This window comes from Suricata suricatta, chromosome 1 (assembly GCF_006229205.1).
Source record: "Suricata suricatta isolate VVHF042 chromosome 1, meerkat_22Aug2017_6uvM2_HiC, whole genome shotgun sequence".
Classification (NCBI taxonomy): Eukaryota; Metazoa; Chordata; class Mammalia; order Carnivora; family Herpestidae; genus Suricata; species Suricata suricatta.
The window spans coordinates 147,215,925-147,230,704 of NC_043700.1; the positions used below are offsets into that span (position 1 = coordinate 147,215,925).

The window sequence follows — 14,780 nt, forward strand, 5'->3', positions numbered from 1 at the left end:
CGAAGAATATGTGTTTCAGCGCTGAGATTGGTTGTGGTGAGTCAAAAATAAAACACCCGCAGGGGTACCTGGGTGACTCTGGTTAAGCTCGGACTTCAGCTCAGGTCTCTATCTGAGGGTTCAAGAGTTCATGAGTTCCTGCTCCACGTGGGACTTTTTCTTCTCTTTTGAAATGTTTATATTTGAGAGAGAGAGAGAGAGAGAGAGAGAGAGAGACCGACCGAGTGCTCTTTTTTAATTTTTTAAAAACATTTCATTATTTTTGAGAGAGAGAGACAGAGTGCAAGTGGGTGAAGGGCAGAGAGAGATGGAGATACAGAACCTGAGGCAGGTTCCGGGCTCTATGCTGTCAGCACAGAGCCTGACATAGAACTCAAACCCACAAACCCTGAGATTATGACCTGAGCCGAAGTCTGTTGTTTAACCGACTGAGACATACAGGAACCCCATTCTGTCTCTCTTTCTCTCAAAAATAAATAAAAATTAAAAAATACTTAAACAGAAAAAGACATCCAAAATACAACAAACATGCAACTACAGATAAGGTTATCCCCATGCACAGGTAAAAATATATGGCAGCAAGGCAATGCAAGGGAAGCCAAACAGTGATAGATAATCTTGTTAAAACAAACAAACAAACAAAAAACAAAACAAAACAGCACTAAAATTACAATGCAAATCTCAGATTTGATATTATTCCATTCCAACCTTCTATTGGAAGACATGTAAAGACAGATAGTAATGTTGCAGAGAATCAGCTATTGACTGGCATAAAAATCAAGAAGATGCTTTGTAATGGGGGAGAGGGAGTGGGAAGATTTACCTCCAATTAAGAAAAACTTCTACATGGAGTCAGAGATCGCATGTTCAGTGTCACAAGTGTAAGTAGGCACTTGGAGGAAAGAAAATTTTAATATATATTAAATACTTAATACGTATTTTAATATATTTTAAAACATATACATATTTAAATACACAATATAATATGTGATGAATTGAAAGATGGTCAGAAGTGTCATATACCCAGTCCTACTTGTAAATTTGAGGATGTTTTTTAATGTTATCCTGAAGTTATGGAAAACATTAAAAAGGCATGTTTTCAAAAACCAATACGGATGCAGTCACAAGCATGGCCAATAGTTCTACAAGCAAAAGGTCTTATAGGAATAGCCCGAACTGGAACAGGGAAGACATTGTCTTAAGTAGTGCTGGGATTATGCCTCTTGACTTATAGCCTGTAATTAGAGAAAACAGGAACAGACCCACCATGTTAGTTCTTATAACCACTAGGTAATTAGGTCTTCAGTAGAAGCAGAATGTTCTAAGTTTTCACATAAAAGATTTAAGAGTGCTCATATATATGGTGGTGGAGATAGAAATGGACAAATACAAAAACAGGAGTAGATATTATTATTGCAACTCTTGAAAGACTGAATGATCTACAAATGAATAAATGTTTCAATCTCAGAAGCATAAACTACTTGGTATTAGATGAAGTTGACAAAATGCTACACATGGGATTTGATCCCAGATAATAACAATTTTATTAGATGTGCACCCAGACAGACAATTATGACAAGTGCAATGTGGTCATATGCCATCCATGGACTTGCACAATTTTATTTGAAAGAGTCAATGATTGCATATGTTGGTTCTTTGGATTTAGTTGCTATAAGTACCATGAAACAAAACATAATTGTCACCGTAGAAGAAGAAAAATGATCTCATATTCAAACTTTTTTTGAAAACATGTCTCCCAAGGACAAAGTCATAATGTTTGTCAGCAGAAAAGTTGTTGCTGATCTGGGGCACCTGGATGGCTCAGTCGGTTAAGCATCCAACTTTGGCTTGGGTCATGATCTCACAGCTTGTGAGTTCGAGCCCCGCATTGGGCTCTATGCTGACAGCTCTGAGCCTGGAGCCTGCTTCGGGTTCTGTCTCATCTCTCTGCCCCTCCCCTGCTTGCACTTTGTCTCTTTCTCTTTCAAATGTAGATAAATATTAAAATTTTTTTAAAAAAAGAAAAAAAGATAAGTTGTTGCTGATCAAGTGACCCAATTTTGTGACATGTATCAGTAGAGTCCCTTCATAGCAACAGAGAGCAGAGTAGCTGAGAGAGAACATTAGAAAACATTAACACAGGTAGAGTCGGGGCACCAGTTAAGTGGCTGACTCTAGCTCGGGTCATGATCTTGCGGTTCATGAGTTCAAACCCCACGTTGGGCTCTTTGCCGACAGCTCAGAGCCTGGAACCTGCTTTAGATTCTGTGTCTCCTTCTCTCTCTGCCCTTCTCCTGCTCACACTGTGTCTCTCTGCCTCTCAAAAATAAATAAACATTAAAAAATAAAACAGGTAGAGTAAGAATATTGATTGCTACAGACTTTACATCAAGGTCTCAATATCCATGATATCACACATGTCAATAATTATGACTTCCCTGGAACATCAAAGAATGCATGCCTAGAGTAGGATGTACTGGAAGAGCAGGGGGGACTTAACATTTAATACTCTCATCACTAGAAATGATGATGGAGGGTTGCTGGTGAGTTAATTAATATTGTGGATATCTTCTTTGGGAAATGTCTATTCATGTTGTTTATTTTTTTACTTAGATTAATTTTGGGTGGGATACTGAATTTTATTAGCTCTTTATATATTTGGATACTAACCCTTTATGAGGTATGTCATTTGAGCATATCTTTTCCCATTCTGTAGGTTGCCTTTTACCTTTGTTGATTGTTTCCTTTGCTGAGCAAAAGCTTTTTATTTTGATGTAGTCCCAGTAGGTGATTTTTGTTTTTGTTTCTCTTGCTTAGGAGATATATCTAGAAAGAAGTTGCTATTGCTGATATCAAAGAAGTTACTCTGTGTTCTCTTCTAAGATTTTTATGGTTTCCTGTCTCGCATTTAGGTCTTTAATCCATTTTGAGTTTATTGTGATAATGGTGTAAGAAAGTGGTCCAGTTACATTCTTTTGCATGTTGCTATCCAGTGTTCTCAATACCATTTGTTTAAGATGGTGCCTTTTCTCATTGGATGTTCTTTCCTTTGTCAAAAATTAATTGACCAAATAATTGTAGGTTTCTTTCTGGGTGTTCTATTATATTGATACATGTGTCTATTTTTGTGCCAACACTCTACTATTTTGAATTTTACAGGTTTGTAATATAACTTAAAGTCCAGAACTGCGATGCTTCAGTTTTTCGACTTTTTTGTTTTTTAAGATTACTTTGTCAATTCAGCATCTTTTGTGGTTCCATGCACATTTTAGGGTTTTTTCTGTTCTAACTCTGTGAAAAATGCTGAGGCATTTTGATAGGGATTACATTAAATATGTATATTGCTTTGGGTAGTATAGATATTTTAACAATATTTGTTCTTCCAATCCATGAGCATGGAATGTCTTTCCACTTATTTCTTTGTGTTGTCTTGAATTTCTTTCATCAGTGTTTTATCATTTTCAAAGTACACATCTTTCACCTCTTTGGTTAGGTTTATTCCTAGATATCTTGTTATTTTGGGTGCAATTGTAAATGTTATTGTTTCCTTAATTTCTCTCTCTGCTGCTTCATTATTAGTGTATAGAAATGCAACAGATTTCTGTGCATTTTTTTCTGTGCACAGATTTCTGTGCAACTTTACTGAATTCATTTATCAGTTCCAGAAGTTTTTTGGTGGAATATTAGTTTTCACATTGTGAAAGTTTTACTTTTTCCTTACTGATTTGGATTAGTTTTCTTTATTTTTGTTGTCTGATTGCTGTGGCTGGTACTTCTAGTACTATGTTTAATAAAAGTAATAAAAGTAGACATACCAGTCTTGTTCCTGACCTTGGAGGGAAAGCTCTCAGTTTTCCCCCATTAAAGATGGTAAGTTGGTTTTTCATAGACGGCCTATATTATGTTGAGGTATGTTCCTTTCCTTCCAAACCTATTTTGCTGAGGGTTTTTATTTTGAATAGATATTGTACTTTGTCAAATGCATTTTTCTGCATCTATTGAAATGATTATATGGTCCTTATCCTTTCTCTTATTGATGTGATGTATTACATTGATTGATTTGTGAATGTTAAACCATCTTGCAACCCAGGACTAAATCAAACTTGATAGTGGTGAATAACTTTTTAATGTATTCTAAAATTTGATTTGCTAGTGTTTTATTGAGAATTTTTGAATCTATGTTCATCAGGAATATTGGCCTGTAGTTTTCTTTTTTAGTGGTATCTCTATCTGGTTTTGGTATCAGGGTAACACTGGCTTCATAGAATGGATTTGGAAGTTTTCCTTTCTTTTCTCTTTTTTGCAATAGTTTGAGAGTAATTTGTATTACTGTGATATTGGTTGTCATTTCTCCTCTCTCTTTTTTTGTTTTGTTTAGTCCTTTTTCTTTTTATCATGAAAAATCTTCATAGAGATACATCAACTTTATTTATTCTTTCAAAGAACCAGCTTCTGGTTTCAGTGATCTGTTCTATTATTTTTTAGTTTCTGTATCATTTTCTTCTGTTCTAATCTTTATTATGTTATTCCTTCTACTAGTTGTAAGTTTTGTTTGTTGTTCTTTTTCTGCGCCCTTTAGGTGTAAGTTTAGGTTGTTTATTTGTTCTTGCTTCTTGAGGGAGGCCTGTCTTGGTATAAACTTCCTGCTTAGAACCACTTTTGTTGCAGTTAAGAGATTTTAGACTATTTTGTTTTTATTTTCATTTGTCTACATGTACTTTTAATTTCTTCTTTTATCCCTGGTTGACCTATTCATTGTTTAGTAGTTTAGTATTTAAGCTCCATGTATTTGTAGTCTTTTTAGAATTGTTCTTGTGATTGACTTCTAGTTTCATAATGTTGTGGTCAGAAAATATGCATGGTATAGTTTTGATCTACTTGAATTCATCAAAGCTTGTTTTGTGGACTAGCGTGTGATCTCTTCTGGAGAATGTTCCATGTCCACTTGAAAAGAATGTGTATTTTGCCGGTTTAGGGTGGAATGTTCTGAATATATTTGTTAAACCCATCTATTCCAGTGTCATTCAAAGTCATGCTTCCATGTTGATATTGTTTAGTTCATCTGTCCATTGATGTAAGTAAAGTGTTAAAGTTCCCTATTATTATTTTATTATTATCAATTAGTTCCTTATGTTTGTTATTAACTGATTTATGTATTTGGGTTTGTCTATATTGGGTCTATAAATATTTACAATTGTTGCATCTTCTTGTTGGATTGTCCCTTTATTATTATAAAGTGCCCTTCTTTGGTCTCTTGTTACAGTCTTTGCTTAAAAGTCTATTTTGTCCGATGTGAAGTATTGCTACTCTTGCTTTCTTTTGCTATTCATTTGCATGATACATGTTTCTCCATTCTCTCACTTTCAATCTGCAAGTGTCTTTAGGTCTAAAATGGATCTCTTGTAGGCAGCATACAGATGGGCCTTTAAACACACACAAAAATATTTTTATTGATTTTTCTTAAGGATTATGCCTGCATGATTTGTTGAGAATTTGTATGGATGTCTGCGCTATTCAGTACAGTACTAGCCACATATGACTATTTAAATTTAAATTATAGTTAATTAACAAAAAGTAAACATTCTGTTCCTTAGTTGTACTAGCCACATTTCAAATGCATAATAGCTAAGTGTGCCAGTGGTTACTATATTGAACAGCATAGATTATAGAGCATTTCCATCATCACAGAAATTACATTGAAGAGTGATGCTTTAACACAAATACTGAATACACTTAATAGAACTTTACTGAAGAATTGAGATTATAAGAATAAAGTTGCCTTAAAAGACAAATATTTCACCTAATGGAATAATATATGAGGAAAGTTGGCCATTCAACTATTTAATACCAGAAAATACTTTGTATATTATAAGGATTCTATAAATTATTGAATTATGTCTAATGATGTTGCATTATCACCAAATAATTCTAATCAACTTTCCTGAAATCTAGTCTAATGTTACCCTCTTTTTCCAGAAAAAATGCACATGCAATTTAAGCAAATGAACTATTACTTTTAGAGATGGTTTGTTGACCCCATCATCTTTTGACTCTCTAGCCTCTGTTTTTTTAATTAGATGATTTCTAGATATTTACTATGTTATTTACATATTAAATTCTCATAAGTGATCTTTATTTCAAAAATATGGCCAGAAATGGTATAAAAACAAAAATTTTACGTTACCTAAAGATGGCCATCCCCCTTGAAATCTAGTGTTCCATGATCTAAGATGGCACTGCGAGTCCTTGAATTAAGAGAGGATAATATTTTGGCAGCATAATTGAGGCCAGCACTAGAGCAGGAAGTCATTTTGGCTCTAGATTAAAGCAATATTAAATGCTTGGCCCCTAAAAATTCAAAGGCCAACTATAAAAATGATAAACTTCAAAGCACCATCCCGTAGATTGTGATGGTCTATGAAGAAAGCTAGACATGAAAATACTGGCTTTACTCTAGACATTCCAAAGTTCCTCAGCTACTGCGAAATTTAAGGTGAAGGTGAATAAGAAAAAGATTATGAGATAGGTTTTCCATACACGGAACAAATGAATGTCAAAGCCCTGAGATTTGTATATTAGATTGGTTGAAACTGGTAACAAATCATAATAGAGATTGCAAAATAGAATTAAACAAGCTGGAGAAAATCCTATGTTTTAAAAAAGAAAACTAACAGTGATGGATGGAAGAGGTCATGAGTTGCTATGTTCCTAGTTTTCTCTTCTAGATTCATGAGAAAAATATAAAGTCATACAGCAAATTTAGGTGTGAAAGGCCAAGGAATGAAATAACTTTTCTAAAAAGACTTTAATATGCCCATACAATAGCGTTTATAAACTAAGACATGCTACCTCATGGTTCACTTCCAGATCATTGCTCGGTGTACTGAGAAACACAACCACATACTGACTAGCACGTGTTCAGAACCTCCTGATTTTATCTGGGAAAAATATTTTCATACTGAAGTATACATTTGGAAAATGGAAGCATTAACAATAAGACTGTGGCTAACTTGCCATTAGTTTTATGCAATGGGTGCTTATTGATCCGATCAACAGAGAAGGACACAGAGCTGAATATTTTACAATCAAAACCCCTAACTCACTGTCTAATATAATTTTTTTCTTTTTGAATTCAATAGACATATCTGGAAAAAGAACAAAGGGCACAGAGCCTAAATATTTCTGTTAGGCTATAATATGAATGGTAAATGAATGCTACCATATCATTGGAAATACATTTCAAGGTGTATCTTAATTGTTTGTATGGTTAATATGTCCAAAGTTTCCCAGATGAAACATAAACTTAGAAACATAACCTACCAAGTTTCCAGTGTATGGTGTTTTTTTTAAAGCAGAAAAAAAGGACTAAACAAAATATTTTAACTACTGTAAATATTTTCTTCCCTTACTTTGTATCTCACCTTTTGGTTGGTCAGTAAAATGCTGCTAAAGTAAAAGAAATCCCTGATACTTTTACTGAAATGTGCTACAGTTATGTCCTGGATCTAAAATTGTAGGACAAGAGGACAAATAGATCCCGGAAACAATTATTAAAAGTCTCAAAAGAAAAACAGTAACTAATACCTAGGTAGCCTTGCACCCTATAGATTTAGGATGAAATTGTTACAAAATGCTTTTGTTGCTATTCAGAAGATGGTGGGAGAAAATACAGCCTTAATTCAGGTCGCATAATCATTTTCCGGTAAATGTTTAGAAGTCCTGCTTTCTTCCACAGCACAACAATTACACAGCAGAGCATAATTATTTTACAGTCAACTGAGTACACCAAATGGGCATATTTATGAAACCTGATTTATGCTTCATACTTGCAACACTACATGAAGCGTGGCTTTACCTCCCACCAAACCTGCAGTCAGTAAAACTGTCAGAAAGACTCTTTGCTTCAGCCCCAAAGCAAAATAATTGAAGTTTGAGCAATCCTTTTAAAATGTTGGTACTGCACTTCGCTTTTTCCTATCAAGTGTACTGCAAAGAAGAAAGGCAAAGAAAGAATGTGGTATCTGTGGAGAGGCTCCATAAAAGTTTTATGGCTTTAGTTCATGGCCTGATTCTTGCTGTGGTGAGCAAGCACATTTTTCATTAGCCTATCCCACAAAGCAATGAAGATGGTCTACATTTAAGTAATGACCTTCTCCATATAAACTCAAACTTGTTTTCCTTGTACTTCAATAACTAATAATTATTTATGAAGGTTTGCATAATTACCTAAGATAGTACAGGAGTTTGGTCACATTATGACCTTCATAAGAACTTCTTTGAACATTTTATTTCCAACTTTTTGAAGAAAGACACCACTTCCTTGTCTTTTTCCTCACACATTTGTACAGGTGGCTACGCTGCATCTGGTACCATAAGTGAATTTAAGGAGGCCTCTGTAAATATTGAAATTAGGAATTTCTCTTTTAGATGCCAAAACTATCCAGGCTTAGGTTCTAATGCAATTACAGAAGAACTAAATAATAGGTGATTTAGTTCTTAATAATTTGCTGATTAACCATGTGTAATGTATATGTTTTTGTTATTAGTTGCTTTATTTTACCCAATTGCATAACAATATAAAGTCTTCTGATTTCACTCAGAACTGATAGAGGGGAAATACTTATCTGGAATTAATGTGGGGTCCCTGATTTATCTATAATTCTTTATCGTCAGTGTCTGAACAAGGCCTAATATGGGGACTATAAAACAAGATTCCTCTATCTGTTATTCACTTCCAAATGAAAAAAGATTACTCACTCCTTTCATAAGTCCTGTGCACAGCAGCTCATGTTGATGGCCTCCAAGCACGGTAAACTAACACATTAGTGTAAACAGATGTTTTCTCTATTAACAGCATAAACCATCTGGCTGCAGGCCAAACCAGGTCTGGGGAGTGGTTTCAACTGGCTTGCCTGTTAATGCGAAAACTGACTGAACAGTCTCTCCTGCTCATCTTCCCATCCTGCAGAGGACGTTTCCTCCAGTTCATGATGCGTGGAAGAGCAGGAAGGAGAGAGATCATTTCAAAGATTTAATTAATTCTTAGTTGCAATTTTATTCAATTATCTGTTTAAAATATAAAATGTACAGCATTCAACATGCTAAGATCTAAACGAAGTATGATGTGGAGAATTAGGGAAAATGTAGAGACAAATTTTCTTAAACACTGGAATCAGCTGCGTTATCTAATTTAATCTTTATTTAAAGAACCTCAGTCCCTGGGAGACCATGAAACTAGGTTGCCAACTGCCTACTAAAAAATAAAGAAGCAAAAGTAACTTTTGCTAAAGTGGTGAAACCATGACCATCTCACATATTGCTTATTTTTAGTCATTAAATATTGTTTATTCAGATATAATTGCCTTAGTTCATTTTAGTCTTTCATGTAATGATGATGATTAAATGCAATAGTAATACTGACATTGTCTCTTAACCTAACCTACAAATCAGAATAAAACAAAGGAAAGTTATAATTCATAACAATATTATTTGCACAGTTGTAAAATTTCAAGTAAGATTTAGTAAAAATTATTTTTTCTATTTTTTTCCAGGTACTTGTGATAAATATCCACTTCTGCAGAATTTCCTTTTGTTTTTATTTCTTAGTTCATTCTTTGCCTCTAAATCATTTTCTTTTTCTAACCATATTAGCTATATGCATGTGTGTGTGTGTATATATATATATATATATATATATATATATATACACATATATATGGAAATTGAATCCCAAGAAGAAGGTACATCTTTATAAATGGATGAATAATTCTCCCAGGCTAGAAATTATTTAACTGATATTGACCTACAAAATGGCATTTTCATGTGCTAAACCTAATATAACTATTTCTTGTCCTATCTGTAGACATACTAGAGGATTAGTCAGGAATTGTGGATTTTTAAAAATATTTATTTTTTTTTGAGGGAGAGACAGACAGAGTGAGTAGGGGAGAGGTAGAGCGCGAGAGAGAGAGAGAGAGAGAGAGAGAGAGAGAGACAGAGGATCCCAAGCAGGTTCCACACTGTCAGTATGAGCCCAACATGGAGCTCTAACTCATGAACTGTGAGTATGACCTGAGCCGAAACAAGAGTCAGAGTTTTAACTGAGCGACTCAGGTGCCCCAGGAATTGTGTTTTAAGGAATCTAGCTGTAAGCTTATTTCTAATGGTTTTCTAATGTCTCCACAGGATTTCTTGAATGAATCAATTAATGTAGAGTTGCAGTATAATGAAGGCGCCAACAAAGCATGTTGCGTCCTGTGGACAGAACTTGAGATGAGTGGATGTAGATGTAAATCTTGAGTTAGGCACTTACAATTTGTCTATTCATTGAACAAATGCATACCCAAACTCCTCTTAAAAATTCAACATGCTGGGTCGTGTGGGTGATTCAGTGAGTTAAGCTTCAGACTCTTGATTTCAGCTCAGGTCATGATCTCACAGTTTGTGAGATTGAGCTCTGCATTCAGCTCTGCACAGAGCCTGCTGCCTGCTTGGAATTCTCTCTCTCTCTCCTCTCTCTCTCTCTGCTCCTACTTCTCTCTCTCTCTCTCTCTCTCTCTCTCTCTCTCTCAAAAATAAATAAACAGTAATTGTTTTTAAAAAATTATTAAAGTGCTTATTATGCTCTAGGTACTATGTTTAATATTTGATATACCATAATGAAAAAGATTGACTAGATTCTTCACTTCCTTGAGTGTCTGCTCTAGTGGATAAAATGGGTACCAACTAGCTAGCAACCTATCTAATAAATAAAGCTGAACATAGAGATCTGTGCTATGAAAAAGAAGAATAGAGTGATGTAACAGAAAGTAATAGGAGTTGGGTATTGATGGATCAGAATATCCTTCTCTGAAGAAGGGGCATTTACACTGAGACTCTAAACTGTAATGGATGCAGCCATTTGGAAACTGGCAGAAAGCGTGATTGAGGCAATGGTGGTGGAATCTACAAGCCCCATGACGAGAAAGAGCTGAGCTCATTAGAAAGTTGAATGAAGGAAAATATGTCACCTTTTAGGTAAGATTTCAAACCTTTTTGAAACCTCAGATGAGAGTCTGTAAAAATAGGTTTACTATGATCTGCCTCAGATATTTGTTTGGGATAATAATACCTAATGTGTGTTGATAAGTTCTATTACCAGCACTATTTGAAGCACTTGCCCTGAATTTACTAATTTAGATCTTATAAGAAGACCTCTTCTCTGTTACTGTTTCTATTTAGGTAAGGAAACAGATACTTTTTGTAACTTAGGTAGTTAGTAAGTCAATGCAAGAGCTATATTTGAATCCAGCAATCTGACTCAAGAGATCATCCTCTTAGCAACAAAGCCATACTCCTGGAATGACATAATGTAGAAAAAGTTTCCAAGACATCATGCTTGTTCTTGTAAGTGTAGAAATTGTTGTTATTATCACTGGTACTCTGACTGATATATAAATATACCAGTCTGACCCAGCATTGATCTCTCCTACATGTATTTATAAGGTTATTTACTAAATTTATCTTTAAAACAAGGGTAATTTTGAGAGTGAATGTGTTTGATTCCATGGATACAACAGGTGATAACTAATGCTGTCTTTGTCAAATTGGGATAAATGGTTGTCATACCGAACATGTGAATTGGCCATCATTGGCCTGAGGTCATGTTTTTAGTGAATACAGCAGCAGTGGTACTGTTTCATGAATTTCTTAAACTGGGAGAGAATTTAGAGGCCATCAATCCCAATATCTTGTTTTATAAATAATTTGCTTTTAAGGCCCAGAGACATGAAATTACTTGCCAAGATAAGAGCTGGTTAATTCCAGAACTAGACTAGAAACTCAGTGATTTTTTTTTCGTAATCCAGGCTACATTAAGGCAAATGTGTTTTTCTTTAGCTAGAACTGAATGGAATAGATAGAACTTTACTTATCCCATCAGCCACTGGCAGAATTTTTTTTAACTAGTAGTCTGTATCAGGATTCATAGACAATCCTAGGAACATTTTAGAGCAGTACCATGAGCAGTATTATGGAATATTGAATCAGAATGTCCTAAACATAGGTTGTAAGTTTTGACCTTGTCATTGTTTATTTAAGAGCTTAAGCCAGTTGGTTACTCATTATAAACCTTGATTTCCTCATTTTGAGAGAGAGGACGTGAAAAAAATTCTTTAAAGTCCTTTTTTTTCCCCTTTAAGTTGTATAAGAACAATAGTCCGAGTTTGCAGGAAGATGGTTGGTAAAGAGAAAAGTGAAGGTTCCCACAGACAGATTTCAAATTTTGCTGAGAGCTAGTACTGAGTCTGTTGCATGTCAAATCACATGGTTCTTGAACTGGATTAGTGAGTAGGTAGATAGAGATATTGATTAGGACACCAGTGATTATCCAGTAAATTATGCATGACTGAGTTTAAGTAGACCAACAGGATACTTTTGGACCGTTTCCCACAAGATGAACTAACATTGACAGCTCATTTTCTGGAATCATGTGGGACTACTCAGGGGTTACAAATGGGCAATAATGGGGATTTAAAAATTTACAGCATCTAAGGGATGGGAAAAGAGTTATACTATGGGAATTTTTGAAAGTTATTAATGTCCTGAGACATCTATTTGTCTCTATATTTTTATATAACATGGAAATAATTGCTAAGTGTTCAGGTTGCTCAAGTCAGTAGTAAAATAAAAGAAACAAATGTAAATTTTTAGGTACTCAGCTCTAGAGTCAAATAAGTGAGTTTAGATAGTTGATTGCCTGATTTATGGGATTGTGGTGAGAATTTAATGAGAAGATATACATAGAGTACAAATTAACCCTATGGTGCCTCAGCTGCATTGGCTTTCTTTCCATTCTTTAACTGCATTAAAGCCTCTTCTCTTCTTGACCAAAACACAGAGAGAGTGGAAAATATTGTAGATTGCCTTATTCAACTTATGTTGTCTCTCTAATAGCATACCTTCGTTTAAACTAGAGTTTAAGAAAACTAAGGACCATATTTATTATATTTCAATGCATCAGGATTCCAATGAGACTATCTTCCACCAAACAGATACACATATATGAGAGAAGGAAGGCAAAGGCTAGTTGTTTCTTTTTATGAGAATTGTCTTGGAGGCCTTTTATTCCTACATCTGTTACAAAGATTCTGCTATATGAATGTAGGAACATTTGGTTTTCATGACTATCAAGGAGCAGATGGTAGCATCAGTGACATCTCTGGTGATTGTGTTAGGCATATCTTCTAGTTGGGTCATTTTGGCTGCTTAGCATCAAGTTCAGGTCCCTGGACTTCTTCAAAATTATTTGAGTTAGAAATAGTCTACAATAAGAGCTCTTTTGTTTTAATGAGCAAGAGTAAACTTTGTTGTTGGCAACTATGACTCCTGAAGTAACATAGCAATTTTGAACAATGAAAGACATGAGTCTCATTAATTAAGAGGCCTTAATATAAGATCATATTTATTCATATGTGTATTAATTTGAAATAATTATTGCACCTAAGACACTCAGTTAGATGTTGCACATAAACTGGTGAATTAAAATAGATATTAACCCTAGATATGGAATTTAAAACCTATTGAAAGAGATATAATTAACAAACATAGAAAAGCTAGCAAGAGTGACTTATTCCTGGTAACTGGGCACCTACATAATTATTATATCCAAATACCATAAAGAACGTCTTTTTTTTTTTTTTACCTTAAAGAAAAGAGGATGGTGATTTTCTCTCAGACAACTAGATTCAGTAAAAAATTACTCAGATGAATGTTATTCTTTTTAGAAATTGTGTGACCTATTTATGGTGATGGAATCCCTATGATCTCGTATGCTAGAAAAATAAGGTTCCCAGGAACCAATACGCTTATAAATAGCAAAATGAGCAATATAAAGAATGTAGAATGTCCATTTTAAACACTATGTCCTGCCACTGCCATGAAGAATGTGATTATTGAGTTTTCTGTTACTCTTCTACAACACTCCTAATTTTACATAATGACTTTATTTTATTATAGAAATGTTCCTCTTAGAAGGACTACTGTTCTTAAAGTCCAAAGTGATGTGCTGAAGAGTCAGCAGTTAGTTCCTACAGTTTAAATAAAGAGACCTCGGATTAACACATTGAAGAACAAACTGGATCTTCCTTTTGAAGGTTGGAGCTTACACGGATCAAGTGGTATAAAATGTTTTTAGTGTTCACAGTTCAGATGCAGAGTCTTCAAAGATCAGGCACATTTTCTTCCCTTTGTATGTCCATTTGCATGTGAAACAAATTCCCTTTCTAACCTTTCCTTGGCTGTACCTTTGTCCAGATAAACCTGGCAGAGCATCTTGTAAATGGGCACACTGCCATCATGGCAGATGGACCTGGGCAAGCAAGTTCAAGAGCCAGAATGTATGTCACATTTGACTAAGAAGGGCACATTGACACCAGTGTATGTGGAAATAGCATTTGGTGTACATTCTCACTCCCTATGGCCAAGGGAATATGACCCACCACTGTAGCTGAAAATATATTAACTTGTAAATCTAAAACATTTAAGCCTAATCACAACAGATCTAGTCCCCAGAAATGAAGGCTAGAATTTAGGCTTCTTGGAAGAGAGGAAAAAGTGTAAAGCTTTGTCCTCAATATGTTTTTTGAAGAAAGTACAGATATAGATATTTCTTCAAAAAAACATCATCATCAACCATAAATACTATATTGATCATTTGTTCTATCTGTGCCATTTGTAAGGTAGTACATCTTATAATCTTCCAGAGAAAAGATTTGTGGTTTTCTTTTTCATATACACACAAG

The 14,780-nt window shown here is 34.6% G+C and overlaps 1 pseudogene; it reads left to right on the forward strand.

Annotated features, from left to right (window-relative positions):
- Positions 1–14,780, forward strand: part of LOC115302007 — a 53,112-nt pseudogene that overhangs the window by 23,594 nt on the left and 14,738 nt on the right.